This window comes from Podarcis raffonei, chromosome 6 (genome assembly GCF_027172205.1).
Source record: "Podarcis raffonei isolate rPodRaf1 chromosome 6, rPodRaf1.pri, whole genome shotgun sequence".
Classification (NCBI taxonomy): Eukaryota; Metazoa; Chordata; class Lepidosauria; order Squamata; family Lacertidae; genus Podarcis; species Podarcis raffonei.
The window spans coordinates 39,040,367-39,062,733 of NC_070607.1; the positions used below are offsets into that span (position 1 = coordinate 39,040,367).

At 41.8% G+C, this 22,367-nt stretch overlaps 1 protein-coding gene across 1 annotated transcript in view; it reads right to left on the minus strand.

Moving 5' to 3' along the window:
- Positions 1-20,671, minus strand: part of ALG6 (ALG6 alpha-1,3-glucosyltransferase) — a 181,869-nt gene extending 161,198 nt beyond the window's left edge. Inside the window, exon 1 of the mRNA XM_053392195.1 lies at positions 20,652-20,671. The gene's annotated coding sequence lies outside the window, so the exon portion shown is untranslated. The remainder of the gene's footprint in view (positions 1-20,651) is intronic.
- Between the last annotated feature and the right edge of the window lie 1,696 nt (positions 20,672-22,367).

The window sequence follows — 22,367 nt, forward strand, 5'->3', positions numbered from 1 at the left end:
AGCTCTATACAGTCAGCAAAAACAAGACCTGGAGCTGACTGTGGCTCAGATCATCAGCTTCTTATAGCAAAATTCAAGCTTAAACTGAAGAAAGTAGGAAAAACCACTGGGCCGGTAAGATACAATCTAAGTCAAATCCCTTATGAATACACAGTGGAAGTGAGGAACAGGTTTAAGGATTTAGATTTGCTGGACAGAGTGCCTGAAGAACTATGGATGGAGGCTCGTAACATAGTACAGGAGGCAGCAACGAAAACCATCCCAATGAAAAGGAAATGCAAGAAAGCAAAGTGGCTGTCCAACAAGGCCTTACAAATAGCGGAGGAGAGAAGGCAAGCAAAATGCGAGGGAGATAGTGAAAGATACAGGAAATTGAATGCAGATTTCCAAAGAATAGCAAGGAGAGACAAGAAGGCCTTCTTAAACGAGCAGTGCAAACAAATAGAGGAAAACAACAGAATGGGAAGAACCAGAGATCTGTTCAAGAAAATTGGAGATATGAAAGGAACATTTCGTACAAAGATTACCATAATAAAGGACAAAAGTGGTAAGGACCTAACAGAAGCAGAAGACATCAAGAAGAGGTGGCAAGAATACACAGAGGAATTATACCAGAAAGATATGGATGTCTCGTACACCCCAGGTAGTGTGGTTGCTGACCTTGAGCCAGACATCCTGGAAAGTGAAGTCAAATGGGCCTTAGAAAGCACTGCAAATAACAAGGCCAGTGGAAGTGATGGTATTCCAGCTGAACTATTTAAAATTTTAAAAGATGATGCTGTTAAGGTGCTACACTCAATATGCCAGCAAATTTGGAAAACTCAGCAGTGGCCAGAAGATTGGAGAAGATCAGTCTACATCCCAATCCCAAAGAAGGGCAGTGCCAAAGAATGCTCCAACTACCGCACAATTGCACTCATTTCACACGCTAGCAAGGTTATGCTTAAAATTCTACAAGGAAGGCTCAAACAGTATGTGGATCGAGAACTCCCAGAAGTGCAAGCTGGATTTAGAAGAGGCAGAGGAACCAGAGACCAAATTGCAAACATGCGCTGGATTATAGAGAAAGCTAGAGAGTTCCAGAAAGACATCTACTTCTGCTTCATTGACTATGCAAAAGCCTTTGACTGTGTCGACCACAGCAAACTATGGCAAGTTCTTAAAGAAATGGGAGTGCCTGATCACCTCATCTGTCTCCTGAGAAATCTCTATGTGGGACAAGAAGCTACAGTTAGAACTGGATATGGAACAACTGATTGGTTCAAAATTGGGAAAGGCGTACGACAAGGCTGTATTTTGTCTCCCTGCTTATTTAATTTATACGCAGAATACATCATGCGAAAGGCTGGGCTGGATGAATCCCAAGCTGGAATTAAGATTGCTGGAAGAAATATCAACAACCTCAGATATGCAGATGACACAACCTTGATGGCAGAAAGTGAGGAGGAATTAAAGAACCTTTTAATGAGGGTGAAAGAGGAGAGTGCAAAATATGGTCTGAAGCTCAACATCAAAAAAACGAAGATCTTGGCCACTGGTCCCATCACCTCCTGGCAAATAGAAGGGGAAGAAATGGAGGCAGTGAGAGATTTTACTTTCTTGGGCTCCATGATCACTGCAGATGGTGACAGCAGCCACGAAATTAAAAGACGCCTGCTTCTTGGGAGAAGGGCAATGACAGGCCTAGACAGCATCTTGAGAAGTAGAGACGTCACCTTGCCAACAAAGGTCCGTATAGTTAAAGCCATGGTTTTCCCAGTAGTGATGTATGGAAGTGAGAGCTGGACCATAAAGAAGGCTGATCGCCGAAGAATTGATGCTTTTGAATTATGGTGCTGGAGAAGACTCTTGAGAGTCCCATGGACTGCAAGAAGATCAAATGCATCCATTCTTAATGAAATCAGCCCTGAGTGCTCACTGGAAGGACAGATCGTGAAGCTGAGGCTCCAGTACTTTGGCCACCTCATGAGAAGAGAAGACTCCCTGGAGAAGACACTGATGCTGGGAAAGATGGAGGGCACAAAGAGAAGGGGGCGACAGAGGATGAGATGGTTGGATAGTGTTTTCGAGGTTACCAGCATGAGTTTGACTAAACTGCGGGAGGTAGTGGAGGACAGAGGTGCCTGGCGTGCTCTGGTCCATGGGGTCACGAAGAGTCAGACACGACTAAACGACCAAACAACAACAATGTTTCCTTGAACTCTGATCATGTCTCTTGCTTGTCTGGATGGAGGAAAAAGATTGGTGTGTGAATGTATACAGCACAGGCTCCCAACCTTTGGGGGGCCCGACACACACACATGTGGTGTCATGTGGTGTGAGGAAGCCTGATGGGGCTCACCGCGGCCACAGGGAGGCCCAATGGAGCCTGAGACATCTGTGGGAAGGCCCGGTGGGGGCTCCTGCAGGCTGCAGAATATTGAGGGTGCCTGACCCCCTCACTGAAATTTTTTGGGGGCCCTCAGCCCCCCCAGATAGCGCCTTGGTATATAAAAACTAGTCTACTGCAAAAAGGTGAACAGAGACATACCTCTTTACCCTGACCTTTGCCACTTGAGATGTACGTTTTCAGGACCTATTCCTGTGACTGGAATTTGTTTTAACTGTTTTCACTACTGAATTTTAAGTTGTAACCTGCTGGGACTTGCTGGTGTAGGACAGACAATAAATTTAGCACTAGTAGCATCATCATCAACAACAACTACCACCACCACCACCACCACCACCACCACCAAACAATAACAACAACAGCAATTTCAATTGTTGTTTCACCCACTTTGGTTTCTGTCCCCACCCATCACTAGCATGTGGCCTTTGAAAAGGTTGCACAAAAGGAAATGTGACCCTAGGGTTGAAAATACTTCCCTACCCCTGGTGTAGCTTGTCAGAAACATCACCAAGTCTCAAGGCCACCAGAGAAACATACTGGAAACTTCAAAGCACAGGTGTGTTTATTTTAGTAACATACTGAGGAAGCAAGACCACTAAGCCACAGGGAAATGTGACCAGCGCTGCACAGAAAGTAGCAACTAAGTGTTCCATGAGTGGCTGTATGGGAGGCAACCATTTTGGGAGAATACTAGCAGTGAACTGAAACCTAGGGCATGGTAATACCTTATGCTGTCAGTTGTAGCAACACATGCAATCAAGTAAAGTTCTCTGTTCCTCACATCAGTCTCTGTGGTGTCATTTCATTCAGTTGCAGCAGCAAATATTATGTTGGCCCTTTCGCAGGCGGGGGAAGCTAAAAACTATGGTTTAGTGTTACATTAAAGCCTTGGGCTTGTACACTCCACCTCACCTCTTCTCCTCTTTTGCAATCATGAGGAGGAGATTGGAAACTTCTGCTTTTGTTTTTGAACTAACCAGAGATCCTTGTTGTGTCTGAATGCAGGGTATTTATTTTAACTTAAATCATGGCTAGTTGAAACCAAGAATGGTGAAGCTATGTCCAGGAGATAAACTAATCCAAGACTGAAGCAATAAATTGGACCCACTAAAGCCTCTAGTGTAAATAAAATGCTGCAGAAAACTGGAGAAGATAGAAACAAGGGCTTGAGTTGAACTGAACTGGAAGTAGAGCAGATAGGGTTGCCATATTTTGAAGAGCAAAAAAGAGAACACATTTGCCGACTTCTGCTTTTAACTATGGATCTCTATGACGACTCTCATTTTGCATACCTGTGAAAAAGAGGGTGTGTCCTGGAAAAGGAGGACATATGGCAACCCATATATGTAATACGAGGTTTCTGTCAACAACATTTCATCATGTATCAGATTAGGAATACAGCACCAGCATTTTACTGAAAATTCCTCCTAATAAGTAGTGCTATTTTGGGGGGGGGGAAGAGGTGGTGGAACTCACCATGAACATCTCCCTCATTCTACTAGAATAGCAATGGCGCTCATTTGAGAGGTGCTGGAATTGAGTTCTGGTGAGTTCCCACTGAAAAAAAGCCCTGTTGATAAGTATATATCACTTTGGACATATATGCATATTTTTGCATGGATTCTTTCCTAATACAATGTATTTTTGTAAGTTATTTTCATTAAAATATTCATTGATATGCACGTTATGATATATGCTTTTTTGTACATGTTGCTTGGCCAGAGATCAGCATTGCAAAATTCAGAAAACTGCAAATTTCAAAGGATGGCTGTTTTGGAAAGTGTGCGTTTGTAAGTTTGCCTTTGAATGTGAACTGAATTGAATTTCTTTGCCATCCCTGCAGGGCTCCCCACGCTGCAGATGTCTGTCCGGCGCGCGGGGCGCTCTGCTTCAGGGTGCACCGCGCGCTGGGCGGCAGGCTGCTATCCGCAGCGTGGGGAGCCCTGTGGGGAACTCCTGCACGGCTCCCCACGCTGCGGATGTCTGCCCGGCGCGAGGGGCGCTCTGCTTCAGGGCGTCCCGCACGCCAGGCGGCAGGCTGCTATCCGCAGCATGGGGAGCCCTGCGGGGAACTCCCACAGGGCTGCCTAGGCTGCGGATGTGTTCCTGAAGTGCCGGGCGCTCTGCTTTCAGCGCGCCCGGCGCTCCGGGAAGCAGGCTACTATCCGCAGCCTAGACAGCCCTGCAGGAACTCCCGCAGGGCTGCCTAGGCTGCGGATGTCTTCCTGAAGCCTGGAGAGCGAGAGGGGTCGGTGCGCACTGACCCCTCTCGCTCTCCAAGCTTCAGCGAAAGCCTGCATTCGCACCATAGGACGCACACACATTTCCCCTTCATTTTTGGAGGGGAAAAAGTGCGTCCTATAGGGCGAAAAATATGGTACTTAGCAGTGTTTATTTCAACAAAATCCTATGGATTGCTCAGAAAAATAAGTCTCACTGTGTTCAAATGTTTTTAAGTGGAAGAGATGCTATTGAGCGCAATGGAACTTGCTTCTGAGTATATATGCATGGACTTTCACAGTTAGTCATTATTGCCTAAAATATTGTGTTGACCAAATGTCAGTCTGTGAAGCTTCACTCAAGCAGTTAGCCATGTATATACAAAATATATGACTAAATAATAAATACTACTATATTAATTACATATAATTTTAGCATGTAATTTTTTTTACATGTAATCTTATTATGTGTAATAGTGTAATATGACCCCTGGTGTCTAGATCAGACAGGTATTCCCACTGTTACATATCATCTGAAAGTCCTGGGGTGGGTTAATCAATTGCACAATGGGCCTTCTTCATGACCCAGGGCTACTTTGGATTCTATTATATTATAATTACAAAAACAACATGTGGTATGGATTAAGGAAACTGAGAAGAAAGCATTGCTCCCTCCACATAGGAAGCTGCCTTAAGCCAAACCAGTAGTCCTACCTAAGATTCTTTTCTGCACTGCTTTCCAGTTGGCTCTTCAGAGTTCCAACCCCACCTAGAATGAAACTGGAACCCTTTGCAAGGAAAACATGTGCTCTACTGACCTTCCCCATCATTCAGACTGTTTATTTTTGACTACCAGTTAACATAACACTGGAAGGCAATCTAATCCTCAAGCATGTTACTGCAAATAAACCTGAGATAGGTGCTTCATATAAAGATAAGCAGTCCTGATGGCTCTGGTCAGTTCCTGGTAACCCTATGGACACCATCTTCAACATGGAGAAAAGGAAGGATATAAATGTAAGCGTAGCAAATATTAATCCATCAGGTTACCTTTTGGAATCAACCCACCGGGTAGGAGCAGAACCAATGCAGCATCATGCTCACAACTCCCATCACAAACAAGCGATCCAGAAGTAGATTGTGGTCAATGGTCCAGAGTCCCCTGAGCATTGATTGCATCCAGTATTAGTCAATATTGTCGCCTTCTTCCCAAAGTCACCTAGTGTTCATAAATGAAATTATATGGTGCATCAAGATAATTATTATTATTATTATTATTATTATTATTATTATTATTATTATTATTTATACTCCACCCTCCCCAGCCAAGGCCGGGCTCAGTGATGTATTAGTTTCAAATAAAGATTTAGGGTACATAACTTGGTGACAGTATGGAATCTTTTGAACCACACGCTGTACAAAAATTGAGCCAGGAATCTAATCTAATATAATGGTGTGTGTTTTTTTTAAATAAAAAACCCCACAATAACAAGAATAAGCAGTTTCAGGTTTAAGAATGGCCTGACGTCCAAAAGAGCATTGTTCATTGCAAGCTTATTTCATTGAATTTTACTCTTATATGCTAGATTAACATTTCATTTGCATACAAATTACACTCCATAGTAACTTTGTCTGAATCTACACTGTCAGCAGTATCCTCTGCTGCCATAGGTGTGGCTTTGTGGCATTTTAGAAATTTTATAGCTGCCTGCATAACTTTTAGTGAAGCTGCTTCTTCAAGTGGTCCAATAAGCAGTGTTGTCTGAACATGGCACGGAGGATTTTAACTCTTGTATTGGGTTATTATTTATTTCACGTTACATTGGAAGAGTTTCAATGCACACCTTATGGGCACCCTCCAGCCAACAACTTTTGAATGGCATTGATACAACGAGAGGCATTTAAGATTGGACTTAACTCTCATATTAAGAGAGATCTGTCGGATTTAGAAATTCTGTATCGTGGCTGAGTTGTGAAATGTCTATGGGTGGTATCCAATCACTGACAGAAGGTTCTTTGTTCTGGGCCGGCAGAGGCTTCCATGAACAGAAAGGGGGTTGATTCTTGCTGATTCACCCTTCCCTATGCATTGCCCTCCAGCAACCCAAATCTGCTCCAGAAGATTGAAGGATGCTTTGAAATAGCATGAGAGGCAGTGTCTGCAGAGGGAAGCGGATTTCCAAAAATCTCCTCTTCCCTCTTCCCTTCCATCACTTTTGGTACATGTAAGTTCCTCCTTGGGCTGCATACACACCATACATTTAAAGCATGCCCCCAAAGAAACCTGGGAACTGTAGTTAACCCCTTGCAGATCTACAATTCACAGCACCTCCAACAAACAAAAGTTCCCTGGATTCTTGGGGGTCTACATGCTTTAAATGTATTGCAATCCTCTTTCCTTCTCTCTCTGTAGGCCCAGACTTGCAGTACAGTTTTTCGGCACATTTTTGTTGCGTTCTTGTTTGTCCATAAACCGCCAAGTAAAATAAGAGATTTTCCAGCACCAAATCTTAGCTGAAGAAGCTGGGGGTGAGGGTGGATAGTGTGTGTGTGTGTGTCGGGGGGGGAGCACATATCATAACCTACAGGGCCAGAGTGCAAGATCCAATCTCTCTGCATGGCTGACAAGAGCATGTCAGACATAATGGAATATTAAGAGAAGAAACCCTCTGGCAGGCTCAGGGGACTCTGGTAAGATAGCATTAAAAACTTTACTGCTATCGAACCTGAGGAAGCAGCAGATCATTTTGCACTGGGATAACTGAGCTTGAAATGGCTGTGGTTGCTGGTGTGGTTAAAAAATGCTATTGAGGAAAATAACTGCTCAGAAAGAATTCCTCAATAAAACTGAAACAATTGGGACTAGATCAGAAGCTCCCGCAAAGGAAAACATCATTTTGCTGAGAAGATTGGAAAGGTTCACTAGGGCAGCGGAGTTTGGGGACTACCAACAGGTACTGAGGGGAAAGAGAGAGAAAAGCCCCCACAAAAAACTATAGAGACTTTATTAACTGCTACAGATGGGATTAGAAATAGGCTTCTTTGCAGGAGGGGAAAGGGTTTGAGGGAGCCAAAGGACCATAGCTCAGTGGTAGAGTATCTGCTTTGAACGCTTAAGGTCTCCGGTTAAATTTCTGACATCTCCTGGTAGGGATGGGAATGCCTCCAAGAAGAAGAAGAAGAAGAAGAAGAAGAAGAAGAAGAAGAAGAAGAAGAAGAAGAAGAAGAAGAGTTTGGATTTGATATCCCGCTTTATCACTACCCGAAGGAGTCTCAAAGCGGCTAACATTCTCCTTTCCCTTCCTCCCCCACAACAAACACTCTGTGAGGTGAGTTGGGCTGAGAGACTTCAAAGAAGTGTGACTAGCCCAAGGTCACTCAGCAGCTGCATGTGGAGGAGCGGAGACGCGAACCCGATTCCCCAGATTACGAGACTACTGCTCTTAACCACTACACCACACTGGCTCCTAACTGAAACACTGGAAATCTGCTGCTTAACAGGTAGGAAATACTGAACAAGATGGACCGATGGTTAGTATAAGGATGTTTCCAATGTTCCTAACAGCAATAAATGCTCCATATTAGTTAATGGCGGCAGTAGCAGGTAGAAGCTGTGGAAGCTCCTCAGAATGTCTTGCAATTTTGAGAGGCAGGACTATTGGCTGCAAGAACAGAACCAGAAGTTGTTGGCGGTTGCACCAGATTTAATTAATGCAGATCTCCAGGGTGGGATTTCATGCATGAACATTACACATGGGAGGTGACCGAGTAGTCCTCTGGCTGGAGTGATCCTAAAGCACCTGGTTTCGATCAAAGAGCTGCTCGCTGTGGGACATACTTGGGAGTCTTGTCAAATCCCTCAGCTCAGAATCTGTTCTGATCAGGAAACCAATATGGCAGCATTTGTTGGATTTTGCCAAGCAGCACTGAGCTTGACCATCACCAAAAGTAGCAAAGGTGTCTTAAAACATCAGTTCCCATCTTTGACTGCTCAGTGAAATGATGATCATTTTTATTTGTATTTTAATCCTTACTATTTTTAATCATCAAAGCTGTTTTGTGAGTCTAAAATAATAAATCAAACCAAGTCAATGGAAACAACAGACACCTTCCAAACACATTTCCATTCAAAGGAATATCCAATTAAATAGTGGTCTATAAATTAGTTGCCCATTACCTTCCCCATCCATGTGGTGAAGGCCTATGTGGACAGGGAAACCACAAAAGTCTTGTGAATATAGACAAGAATTCCTTGATTTTTCTGGGGAATCAACCATGCAATTTCAGATAGGCCATGTGAATGACTGCTGCAGCAGCTCTATGTGTATGGCTGGACTGGACCTCTAAAGCGAAGTCTGGCCTGGCTTTCGCACACTTTGCCGATTATGTAGCTGTCAATGAGAGGGAGGAGAAGTATATATACATTGGGATTCACCAGTCAAAATGGTGGCCACAAGCCTCTAGCCGAGTTGTTTCTCATCCTAGCAAGGCTATCCACTTCTGCAGCAAGGCTGGTGGTGCTAGGCTTTCTAAAGGGCTATAAATGGCATACTTTATTTTCATTGTCTGAAAAGCCCCGTATACTTTCCTAACAGTTCCATTTACACTTAGAAATGTAAAAAAAGGAACGGCAATTTGCATAAAACAAAGTACTTTAATGAATTGCACATAGACTGCAAGTGACGATAGACAGAATCTGATGGTGTGAACAAAGTATATAAAAAGCCTGCGTGCATATACTGTTTATAAATCAAGTTCTTACCCAACACTCTTGGAATAGAAATCCAAAGGAACCTATCAAATTACATGAAAGGTCAGTGAATGTAAAATACTTGTAGAGACTGTTATGGGATCATTTTTTAATCTTTTTTCATCACCTAAAAAACTTGGGAGGGAGAAATTATATTTAAATACATCGGAAGAGCTAATGAGAGTTTTTTGGATTATAATACCAAAGTCAGGAGACATTTTTTTATCCTAAATACCTAGCACTTGCTAGAAATTCTACCCAATTACTGAAGACATTTTGTGGGAATTAACATTCCACCTGAATTTTTTATGGACTGTCAGCTTCCCCCCATCTCTTTCTCTTTTAAATGAAACAAAAGTTTTTTTTAAAAAAAGTGAATAAAAACACTTAGTTCCTTTTAACTTTCAAAGTGCTTTGCAAACACTCTTCATCCTTCTTGTCCTAGCTAAGCATTACCTTCGTTTTAATAATGATGAAGCGTGAAGAGCCAAAGAAGAAAAACCAATGCATTCAGACATGGATTCTGGAATTTGAACACCTAGGGATAGGGGAGACATGCAATTCCATTTGCATTTAAAGGCAAATCTACCTAATTTGCACCTTCCGAAACATAATGCGAACTGAATCACAACCATTATTTGAAATCAATTTATTCAACCAAGTAATGGGTATAAATATGCATATATTCAGGTAAAATGTGAATACAGTGGTACCTCGGGTTAAGTACTTAATTCGTTCCGGAGGTCTGTTCTTAACCTGAAACTGTTCTTAACCTGAAGCACCACTTTAGCTAATGGAGCCTCCTGCTGCTGCCGCGCCGCTGGAGCATGATTTCTGTTCTCACCCTGAAGGAAAGTTCTTAACCCGAGGTACTATTTCTGGGTTAGCAGAGTCTGTAACCTGAAGCGTATGTAACCCGAGGTACCACTGTATATTAATGAAAAGCACATACAAAAATGTATCACATTAGAGAAAACTGCTTTGCAAAAATGTCTATATTGTGCAAAATTTCATGCAAGTATATTTCTGTTGGGCGAAATTTGCACTAAAATGCTGGTGAATTTTCATGAGGACTATATATATATCTATATATCTATATATCACAAACTGCCATGGAAATGTGGAGAACTGAACTTATGATTGGAAAAATGAGAGAAACCAAAACTGACATATTCACTAACTACTTGCTGAAGGGACCCATCAAGCACCCTTCACTCAAGGGAAAGCTAACAAAAGAGCCTTTCTTTGAAGAGAGACGGAATTTCTTTGCCCCTGAATTTGCTGCCCACCTTTACATTTCCCTAACAGAAAGGAGGTGGCTAGTCTTTAATGTTTCCTGTCCCTTCGACTCAACCACTCTGTGACATGTTGATGGATCTTAAGCAACATAAATGACCTAAGCAGATGTGTCTTATCACAAACCTGATATGTCGTCCCCCAGAGACATGACAAAATGAGAAGGCATGGCTTTGTGACACATTGTGGTGGAAAATGAAAATAGTTTTTGGAAACAACGGTGCTTTAAAAAGAAAATCTAGGCCTGGAATGGTACATGCCGTGATTGTGTATGACAATATCCTTTGTTAGCCCTCTGTCTGGATTGAAGATGGAACTGGAGGATCATCTCGGTGCAGTCACCTCAAGAATTCCAGGTGACAGAAAGTAAAAGATTCTGGTCTAACAGCTAAGCACTAATTTTATCATTAGTAGCTCTTTGTAATGTCCACGTTTCACTTTGTGTGAGTTAAAATGTCCAGATTTGAATGAACAAATGCCAAGTTACATATACTGAGCCGAGACTGAATAATATCCACTGATTAATTGTAAAGAAAACCCCCAGCTTGCTTTCAGACAATCAGATCAGTTGACCCAACTTTGTGGTGGGAGTGAGGGAATCATCAGATTAGCAGCTCTGCCGGGGCAATAAGATGAAGACCAAGGAATCAGAGTGAGGATACAGGATTATGTTAGAACTGCTGTGCCGGGAACTAAGCGCTACTGCCTTAGCAGAGCAACTCACAGGGCTGTCTTTAAAAGCCTCACTTCAAATGTATTTATCTGCTAGCATGTGTGAGAGTTTGTGTGTGTTCCAGCAACAATATATAACTGTTCTGCATCGGAGGGAACAGGCAGACCCCAAAGACATTTGGGTTAGCCTGGATTGACTGCCCTTGAGGGCCTTCTCAGTGGCTGCCCCCAGTGGCTCCCTCCTTGTTGTCCTGTGGCAGGTGAAGACTTTATCATTCCAACTGGCTTTGGGGAACTGACTAGCTTTAATGAAAGGGTTGGTGCCATTTAATTTCTACGTATACCACTTCATATATTAAAAAATAATATCTCTAAGCACTGCAAAGAAAATTGAAGCAACAACAGAGCCAAAGAATGGGAAAAAGAGCCCCTTCTACTCACAGCTCTTTCTTTACCCTCTGTCCTCTCCTCTTCCTCCAGCTGGAAAGGGTGCAGCTCAAAATTTCTAGCAGGGTGGATCTTTAGCAAAGATGGCCTCTGGCCTCTTCAGCAGCCTCAGCTTTTGTACCTGGAGTCAGCCAACGAAGCAATTCATTAAATAACGACTATAAAATGACCGCCAAATAATGTGGCAATATGCTTCTTTTGGGTTGTGTTTTCAATGTAACATTCCATTAAACAAAACAAAACAAAAACAGATCTTGGGCTCTGGATTAGGATTTAGATCAGCACTGGAAGTGTCCTTGCCCTTTTGGTATGAAAGTTGTGATGTGAATCAAGCCTCAGTTAATCTTATGCCACCTGGAGATCTAGTAGCATAGAATCTCAGCCTAAAAACTCTTGTCTGCTACTAGATTTCCAAGTGGCATAAGATTAACTGAGATTTGACAATTTTCATCCCAGAAGGGCGAGGACACTTCTGGTGCTGATCTTAAATCCTAATTCAGAGCTCAAGACTTCTCCATTTAACTATGCCGACAGACTTGTTTTGCATTGCATTACCCAATTGTGGTCATCTGAACTTTCTTACTCAGTGAAACTTCGGAGCACTGTCCATGTAAGAAAATTCAGATGACTCTGATTGGGTGAGGTAATGCAAAACAAGTCTATGGGCATAGTTAAATACAGTCCTCCTTTTTGTTAACAGTAGAACTAAGATCATTTTAAATACAATTCAACATTGCTCCATTCATGCAACTGAGCTGATTTTATGATGAACGAGATGAAATGCGTTATTTTCAACCTGTGATAGAAATAAGTTTAAGAATACGCTGTAGCCTAGATAAACTAACAAAGTGTCCATCTCTTGGGAACATTGCGGTTCTCATTTCCCCTTTGACTTCTCCCAGTAAATTAAATTATTAGCTGGCATGTATTTTTAATGAGGTGAGCAGCAACCTCTGCTGGTGTCTGTGTGCAGAGAAATTCTCCCAGAGCTCTTCTTACATATTTGGCATTCGTGCCTCTCTTAATTGTTTTCCTTTTGCATCTTAAATGGCAATTATTGTGCTGGCAAGGCCAGGAATGGCATTCAGAAGGAAAGAAGCCATCCATGCACAGTGACAAACTTTCTACCCAGCTTCTGGGAGATGTTCCAGGCCCCACTTGCAATCCCACATCCCCCTCCCCCAGCAGAGGAAAACAAAACCCATACAGAGAGAAACATTAAAAATGAGTACAGTGGTCTTGCATTTTCATTAGGTTTGAAGTTAAAACAGAGCTGCAGTTCATTAGACTATCTTCTGGGGGGCTTGATAAAAGACAGAGATTGCCTGGTCTTCTGGTTTCATTTTCAGAGCTAAGCCCCAAGACAACTACTATTACTAATAATGTTTTGAAGCATGTACAGAGTGCCTTTTCTTCACCAGTGAGTAACAACAGCCAGTCACCAAACAATGGGGAGGCAAGACTATCAGATGGAAAGAAGTAGTCTCTAGGCAGGCTTAGGCCCAGCATATACAAGTAAGATCAGAAATCATTATCAAGTATTCAGAATGCTTTCTGCTAACAAATTATGTAAATTCTAAATACAAGTTCCTAATGTCACAGTACAGTAGTTTTATCTCCAGTGTTTCATTTTAGATTCCTGTGTGTTCTTTTGAAATCCTGGGAATAGAAGACGATGTTGGACTACAGTTCCCATCATCCCTGACCATTGGCCATGCTGAGAGAGCTGATGGGAGTTGGAGTCCAGCAACCTCTGGCTAGAAAAAAGGTCATCCTTTTGAAAATTAAATCAGAAGATTGAACAATTTCCATTATTATGAGGATGGAAAGTTCCCCTCTTCCATGAAAAATGAGTCTTTGACAGAAAAATGCTAATTTTCTTTTTGCAATCAATTCCATTTCAACAGGGACTTCCAGTTACCCAGGTTATTGGAGTATGGTTTCCTAATAGTTTTTTTCTTTCAGAATTAAGGGGTCAAGGGTGGCACTCTAAGCATGTTTCCATAGAAGTAAATCTTATTAAGTTCAATGGGACTCCCTAGTATGTGTGCTCAGGACAGCAGTCTAAGGCTGCTATCCTATACCACCTTACCTGGAGAGAATAAGGCCCACTGAACTCAATGGGGTGACGTCTGAGTACACATGTGTAGGATTTGCATGGGAAATCAGTTTAGAATAAGAAAAATTACACCAATACGTGGAAGGTATTGTTTTTCACATTTAGAACTTTCCTCACCCACCCCAGACACAGAAGCCTGGATCCTGGAGAACTTAACCAGATTTCACTCACACAAAATCAATGGATCAAAAGCCTTGTGTGTGCTTTGATGTACACAATATCCCAATAATAGGAATAGATCAGCATGTGTCAAAAAGCAGAGGTCAGCTCTTCCCATTTAAATAACAGAAGAATTTGTGTGTGCATTGGACCTTCTTCTACACCAGAGGCAAATTGTCCAATCGAGCCATTTCAATATGAGGGAGAACATCATCTGCCCTTTGAACCAACCAAACAAGAAAAAAAATGTTAATTATAACTTTCTATGTTGGACCTTAGAGATTCTTCTGCCCAATGAATATTTCTAGGTAATTAGAAATCATGTATGCTCCTAACAACAACGGAAGTTGGTCCAATAAAAGATATTGCTTTGCCTATTTTACTATTCCTTAATTATAGTTTTGAAATGTCTCATAAAATATCTGATCAGTTTTATTGACAAATATGCTTCCCGGCTATGAGCAATGCATGTGGATATAATCCAAGGTTTAAATAACATTTAATCATGCATGCGATGTATTCTATGAATGCCAGAATTTCGGATACTCTAGGAAGTCTTAATTGGTTGAAAGTGGTTCTTAAAGGAATAGCAGGTACTATACTATGCCATTCTGACTAATCACCCCTCTGGCATTATGAGCAAATGCAGGTTAATGGAGAATCTTTTAATAATTTTATTAAATTAAATTAAGTATATTATCCTAATAACTCTTTAGTCAATTTTCCCACACTTAAATAATGACTAGAATTCACTAAATGACTAATAACCAATAATGTTTTGGGAGAGATTTACAGCCTAGTTCTATGCCTGTTTACTCAGAAGTAAGTCCCACTGTATTAAGTGTGCTTGCATTCAAATTATCCGGGATTAGCACTGTAATTTAGCTCCCCTTTCATTTTGTATGTTTGTTTAACTAAAAATGAACTGAAAATACATATTTAGGTTATTTTGCTCAAACAAAGATTGAAATAAACCTCATGATATAGTCAAACCTGATATTCAGTAGTGCAGGTGTAGAGAACCTTTAGTCCTCCAGATGTTGCTGCACTACACCTCCTATCATCCCTGGGCATTGCCCATGCTTGCTAAGGCTGATGGGAGTTGTAGTTCAGCAAAATCTGTGGAGGCAAAAGTTCCCCACACCTGCAGAAGTAGCTGAGTTCCAATTCAAATGCATTCAAAAGGCCAGGTTAATGAGAGATGGAGTCTCACACCAGGTACTAAAAAAAAAGTAGTAATATATGGTTATGGGTATAATTCCATGTCATGCTATTACGAACGGTACACCTGTGCAAGCATTTCAGTTTGCCAGGCTGAAAGATGCACCCTCTTCTCTCCCAATGCTGTTCTGGGGTTCTGCTGACCCCCCGGGGTCAATTTTGGAGGGCACACAGAAGGAGGAGATGGGCATGGGAAGCCCTGTTGTGCAAGGCGTCTGCTGAATAGGGTTTATTAGCTAAATCCCACCCTGTTTGGACAAGTCTGTTTCTTTTCAGTCTGGAGTTGGCCTATCTGCGCTAGAGGAAAGCCTGCGGGTTGTAGCCAGTGAAGTCCTTCCACTCGTGCAACAGAACTTCCTCTCCCTCTCACGCCATAGTGTGCTTCTGCAGCCCACCCTTCAAATCTGCTCTGCAGGTTTCCCCCAACTCTCTGGAGTGGATGGGATTGTGTGTGTCACACAGAAGGAAGAGTGGAAGAGCAAGCTTCATTGAGTTATTGGAAGTCGTTCCACGCACGCAAGGACTTCATTGGATGCAACCCTTAGTAGACAATGTGAGTTTTATAAAGACATAAAGAAAATAGCATGGATAATTGCTCCTTTTATAGTTCTTCTATAGTTCTCCTATAGTTCTTTTATGCTTCTTCAAACTGAAGAAGTATCTAGAAGTGATTAGAGTCACATACTTGGTTATACAGAATTGTACTTTCATATATATATATGTACATGTATAAATCAATACTCCAAACACATAATGTACAAAACAACCTAATTTATGAGATTTCTAAAACAAAACAGAAAATAGTCTAAGAACCTTTTGTTTAGTAGCTGGTAGATTGCAGCAATTTAAAATAATCAAAGAAAAAAAATTCCAATTAAATACATGATTGCATATCAGGCCTTTTTGATTGCAGACTTCATTAAAGAAATTGAAATTGTGAGGTATTTGGTTACCTAATATTCAGTCACATTAATCACAGAGATAAAGATTGCACTTTGCTTGAGTTAATTTGAAGCAAAGAATTCCGGTTGAAACAATACATTTCAGTTTTTAGTTATAGCAATTAATAAACTAAATTGTGTATCTAACTTTTCCCCTGCAATATTGATTCGGAAAATAATTGGGTGAACAAACACATTGCAATATATATATTCTCTAAGACGCATAACATTCAGCTTTAGTTTATGTGTGTCTGCATATTACATGCAGATAAAAACACACACATACCCTGATCTGGTCCAGAGTGACCCTTCTGCAAAAACAGGCTTCTGCCCACACCAATTACCCTTCTGGATTCCCCTACCTACCTTTTAAAAGACCTTGCCAGGACAGGGTAATATCCATCTCTCCAGTGTGTTCTATTCTCAATATAGGTTGCATTCTTTTGCCTTAAGAGATGGTTGATGGTATGAGATCTGTTACAATGGATAACCAACTCAACTTGTCCATCCACCTTCCCCAACAGATGATCAGCAATGGTGGATCTAGTAGTGCGGAATGTCTATTGATATGTTTTTATATAGACATTGACATTAAATCTGCTTTGAATATATATATATATATATATATATATATATATATATATATATATGATCAGACCAAGGCTCATCTGCTCCACCACCCTGTTTCCGACAGTAGCATTTGGTTGACCACTGTAGAAATTATAAGGGCATACTAAATGGACTTTTGGTCTCATCCAGCAGAGCTCATCGTATACTGCTGTGCACACAGATCTTTAGACTGTGGGGCAGGGACGCGGGTGGCGCTGTGGTCTAAGCCACTGAGCCTCTTGGGCTTGCCAGTCAGAAGGTTGGCAGTTTGAATCCCCATGATGGGGTGAGCTGTTGTTGCTCTGTCCCAGCTCCTGCCAACCTACCAGTTTGAAAGCATGCCAATGCAAGCAGATAAATAGGTACCGCTGTGGCAGGAAAGTAAACAGCGTTTCTGTGTGCTCTGGCACTCGTCATGGTGTCCCGTTGTGTCAGAAGTGGTTTAGTCATGCTGGCCACATGATCCAGAAAGTTGTCTGTGGACAAACGCTGGTTCCCTTTGCCTGTAAGCGAGGTGAGTGCCACAACCCCATAGTCGCCTTTAACTGGACTTAACTGTCCAGGAGTACTTTACCTTTTACCTTTAGACTGTGGGCCAAGATCTCTCACTGGACTTGTTATAGCATGTTTGGACAGAAACATTATGCTTTTAATTTTTCTGTTGTGTGTGTTTCTTGAATTAAAAAAAGCCTAGTTGTGCTGAGCTGTTCTAAGAATCATAGAATCAGAACTGTAGAGTTGTAAGAGGCCACCAGGATCATCTAAGTCTGCAATGCAGGAATCTTTTTGCCCAGTGTGGGGCTCAAACCCACAGCCCTGAGATTAAGAGAGTGAGAGTCTCATGCTCTAACAATTGAGCTTTCCCTTGATATTGTTTAAAACTCACTATCATTCACATCATCATCAACATCATCATTATCATTTAAATTTTACAACATAAAACTATCACATACCAACAATACTTGTTTTTCCATACAAAGCAAATATGAGCATGTTCTTCAGCAGTTGCCCAAGATATCTGTTTAAGCAAAAGGAAACAACAGGAGCTGCAAAAGCCTTACGGCTGCTTTCAAAAGCATGACACTCAGTCAGAGTTCAGTAGGGAAAGTTTTAATGAATAACCCTGGTAAATTAGAGAGCTCTGTGGCACAGTGATTAGCTCTCGTTTGTGCGTTAGTGTTGAAATTAATTAAAATACTTGAGCCATAGGAGGTAGGTTGCCATTTCGAGACCTGGCTCTGCCCTCTGAGTCAGTGTAGATCTAGCAGTGATTCATCTTGGCTAAGATGAGAGGGAGTTAAAAGAAAAGAACAGTTGGGACAAATGTGTCTTCAATGGTACTTAACAGCAGGAACACCACTGAGACGTCAGCGCAATGCTACTGAAGTGTGACATGATAATACAGTATGGACATTGTTTTGTGTTTGAAAGTTTGCTAAACACTGTGAAAGAGAAGTCATTGTTTCCCTCCCCACACTTAACATCTCCTCCTAAATTCAGACTGCATTTTAGCCAGACGTAACATAGTTGATTTCCAAACCAAATAAATTCTGTAGATTGTATAGATTTCTAGGGCAGAGTTTTAGAAGTTAAGCCTGTCCCGTGACAGCACTCCCTGATTCATTAAAAAGACTATGAGCAAGTAATACGCTTTTATGTTATCAATATTACCAATACAATCAATGATATTGTTGATGACATCTTACATTAATTTCATTCAAGATGAAATAAGTTGAATTAATAACTTTGAAGTGAAGCTGGTATTAAAAATGTGTTGGTGTCTTTTATAGGTTATTTTTTTTCAACACACACATATTCTAAAATTGAACTTTCCTTGAAATAAATCCACTCTGTTTCTTCCTCTAAGGAGCAAGGCGTCTGCGTTGCCTCCCAGAGATATCCTTGCTTGGGCACTGGCGCAATTATAAATGACAGCCTGTTTTATAATGGGGAGAGTCTATGTTGACAGTGCAGCAATATCACACGAGTAACAAATGGGAAAATGTGTCATGCAACACAGTGCTTGTTTTCAAAGGGTCAGGCCAGGCCAGTTATTAATTTTGCATTGGTTGGCATTAAAGGGTTTGGGGTGGGGTGGAATTTAGCCTCTAAAATATTGGGGGGGGACCAACCCTCTAATAGCAACGGCTGTTGTTTGGTATAGATCTATAGTCATAAACTTTAAAAACTGGATGCCTTACCTATTCCTCCCTCCTGTCCTCACTCTCTCTCTATAGATTTCTTGTCAGCCAAAGAGTCAGAGGTCAGTGTCAGAATGCCCCTTTGGCACCTATTAGCTATAAGTAGCAAACTTGTTCAGTATTGATCCACAATGTCTAAATATCTATTATGTGGGATATAAAAGGTGGTTTCACATCTTTCTAAAACAGATAATTCATAAAGGCCAAAGGGTCAGCTCTAGTGATATATTATTGTTTCACTATATCGGAGATCACACAGGAGCAGAGGGACAGCATAACAGGGTAGGAGAAGTGTCAATGAACTCTCGAAGCAGAAAGTTCCGTGTCTGCTGGAAACACCAACTTTCCGGACGCAGAGCACAATGTGTTGAGAGCTGGCCTCTTGAACTGTTGGCATACAACATGATGTCTAAAGATGACAAGGGCTTTCCTAGGTGCAGCGTCACAGTATGGTCCTAGGGTTGAGTTATACCTGCTGGGTGGAAGCAGAATCACTACTAAATCCCTTGGGCGGAATTCAACTTGGCGCTATTATGGATATTCCATCTGCACAAGAATTTCAGCTTGCCAGTGAACTCTCTCTTCTCCCACATGGTGTTCTGGGGGTTCTCCTCATCCTCCCTAGAGAGAATTTTGGGGTTTGGGAGCACATGGGGGGAGGAGAGGGGTGAAGCCCCGTTGCGTAAGTGGAAGTCCTTGCACAGGGCTTCTGCTGATGGGCCCCTTAGGTCATTCTGAGCTCTTTTGCCTATACAGGCACCAGCCATTTTAGGCATATGCAAAGACTGAGCATATGCACATTGCACGCATCCTGGAAGTGACTCAAAAACGTCACAGAAAGGGGCAGAATGGGGCCTGGAACAAGGTGTTTGAAGGCTCTTTCAGTGGTGTTTTAAATATATGCAATTTCACTTAAACCAGGCATGGCCAAACATGGCCTTCCAGATGTTTTGGGACCACAACTCCCATCATCCCTAGCTAACAGGGCCAGTGGTCAGGGATGATGGGAATTGCAGTCCCAAAATATCTGGAGGGCTAAGTCTGGCCATGCCTGAAAACGTACGGTGCCTTGGAACATAACCCCTGCATAAATTGGGAGTTGCCTGTAGAACAAAAAGTTGCAACCAGACCCATAAATAAAGAGATGGGACACATTAGATGGGTTGAACTTGGGCCACATTTATGAATACCTTCAACATAAACCTTGGGCAAGTCCAACCCAAGGGGCGTGAGAAAGCATAGACACAAAGCCTGAGCCGCACCTTCCAGTGAGTAGGGAGGCTTTCTTGACCTGTTTTCCAGGACCCCAAAACACATAGCTCAGGTGCAATGGGCTAGCCTCAAGAACGTTCCCTACCTTAGGAACTGTAGTCAATAATATCTGGAGGATATCAGGTTCGGGAAGGCAGATTTAACTATGTAAGTCCCTAATCTTTTGTAGCTGGATATGGACCTTTGTAAAGGGACGCGGGTGGCGCTGTGGGTTAAACCACAGAGCCTAGGACTTGCTGATCAGAAGGTCGGCAGTTTGAATCCCCGCGACGGGGTGAGCTCCCGTTGCTTGGTCCCTGCTCCTGCCAACCTAGCAGTTTGAAAGTACGTCAAAGTGCAAGTAGATAAATAGGTACCTCTCCGGCGGGAAGGTAAACAGCATTTCCGTGCGCTGCTCTGGTTCGCCAGAAGCGGCTTAGTCATGCTGGCCACATGACCCGGAAGCTGTACGTCGGCTCCCTCAGCCAATAAAGTGAGATGAGCACCGCAACCCCAGAGTCGGTCATGACTGGACCTAATGGTCAGGGGTCCCTTTACCTTTACCTTTATGGACCTTTGTATTGATCACATTAGCAACTTTAAAATATTGGTTGCAGAGTTTTAAATCAATCATCTGCATTTTTTTCATTCTTCCCAGAATCACTTGGTCATTTTTATTTTTATCTAGAAATAAACAAGTGACCAGGGTTTTTTAAAAAAATTATTTTTATAACTAGTATATTTCTTAAATATTACTACAGGGAGGGGCATTTAATTCATCCCCTTTTGTTCTGCAAGCCTTGAGAAATCAAAGCAACTTAACAGATATATGGAGGCTGATACCAGAAGACACAAGGAGAAAATGGCACAAGAGCATCACTTAAAATGTAAAATAATAATAATAATGAGACATTTGTCATAGTGAGTGATATTGATGCTCCAGTTTCAGGTGTTCCATTTCATGTGTATTTATTTGTTGGTGTGCTGCTTCCCCTCTGTGTTACTCTAAGCATCTTCACATGCCTTAGTTGGACCCAACTGAAGATGAATTATTTTCCAAATGCTCCCATGAAGTTCAGCAGAAGTTTAAAATAATTCATTTTATTTTAATCACCTGGAGCAGGATCAGCCCCATAGTAAGTAAACTCTGTCTGCAAATGAGCTGCTACTGTGTTCTTTTAAAGCATCTCATGGTTTTTGAATGAGTCCAAAAAGCTGGTTCCAGCCTACATTTCTTCCGGGCTACATTTTAGAAGAAAGCAAATTGAGATGAATCATGCTACAATGAGATAGTTAAAATGTCAGGCTTCATAAGTTTCAGTGCATCCTTATGGCTCCGAACACTAAAATGCAACAGAACATTGAAATAAGTGAAACTAAAAAGCACCAGATAACTAGTTGTTAAGATGAGAAAAGCCATTTCTGGCTGGGGCTGCTATACCATGGAAATCCACATAGCCTAGTTTTTAAAGCCTTATCTCTAAAAACGTACACACACACACACACACACACTCCGGCAGTTTCTTTTTATCACTGGTCTTGGTTACTTACTACAGCCCACATCACAATACACAAGGATTGCAGTGTTTTTGAGGCAAACCATAAACTAGTGGCTTTATTTCTGTTTACAAATGTTACCAGAGGGAAATGTGCCTGTTCCTGTTGGGCAAATTACAAACCATTAGCACCAAATGTGCCCTGAAACTGCAGCATGGAAAGAAACAGGCAGGGCAGACTTCAGCACCAGGGAATGTAAAACCTGGGAAATTCAGTTTGTAGTTGTACAGTATAGCCTAATTTATGAAATGCCGTCTAATTCACAGTATCCATACTTTGATCAACAAGAAGTCCAATCCTAAAGATTTCTCCATAGCACTGTAACTTGCTCATCCCTTCTCTGCTTCCTTGAATTGTGTCACAAATGCCCTTCCACAACACCATTGCACCATGTTGGACTCAGAAATCCATTTCCCCTCCTTTTAGTGCAGCAATAGCTGGGGTCTTGTCAATGCAAATCTACCATTCATGGCTTTGCTCCAATATTTGGATGACCCTTGTGTTCAGATATGTGAGCTATGGTTGCTGCTGCAGTT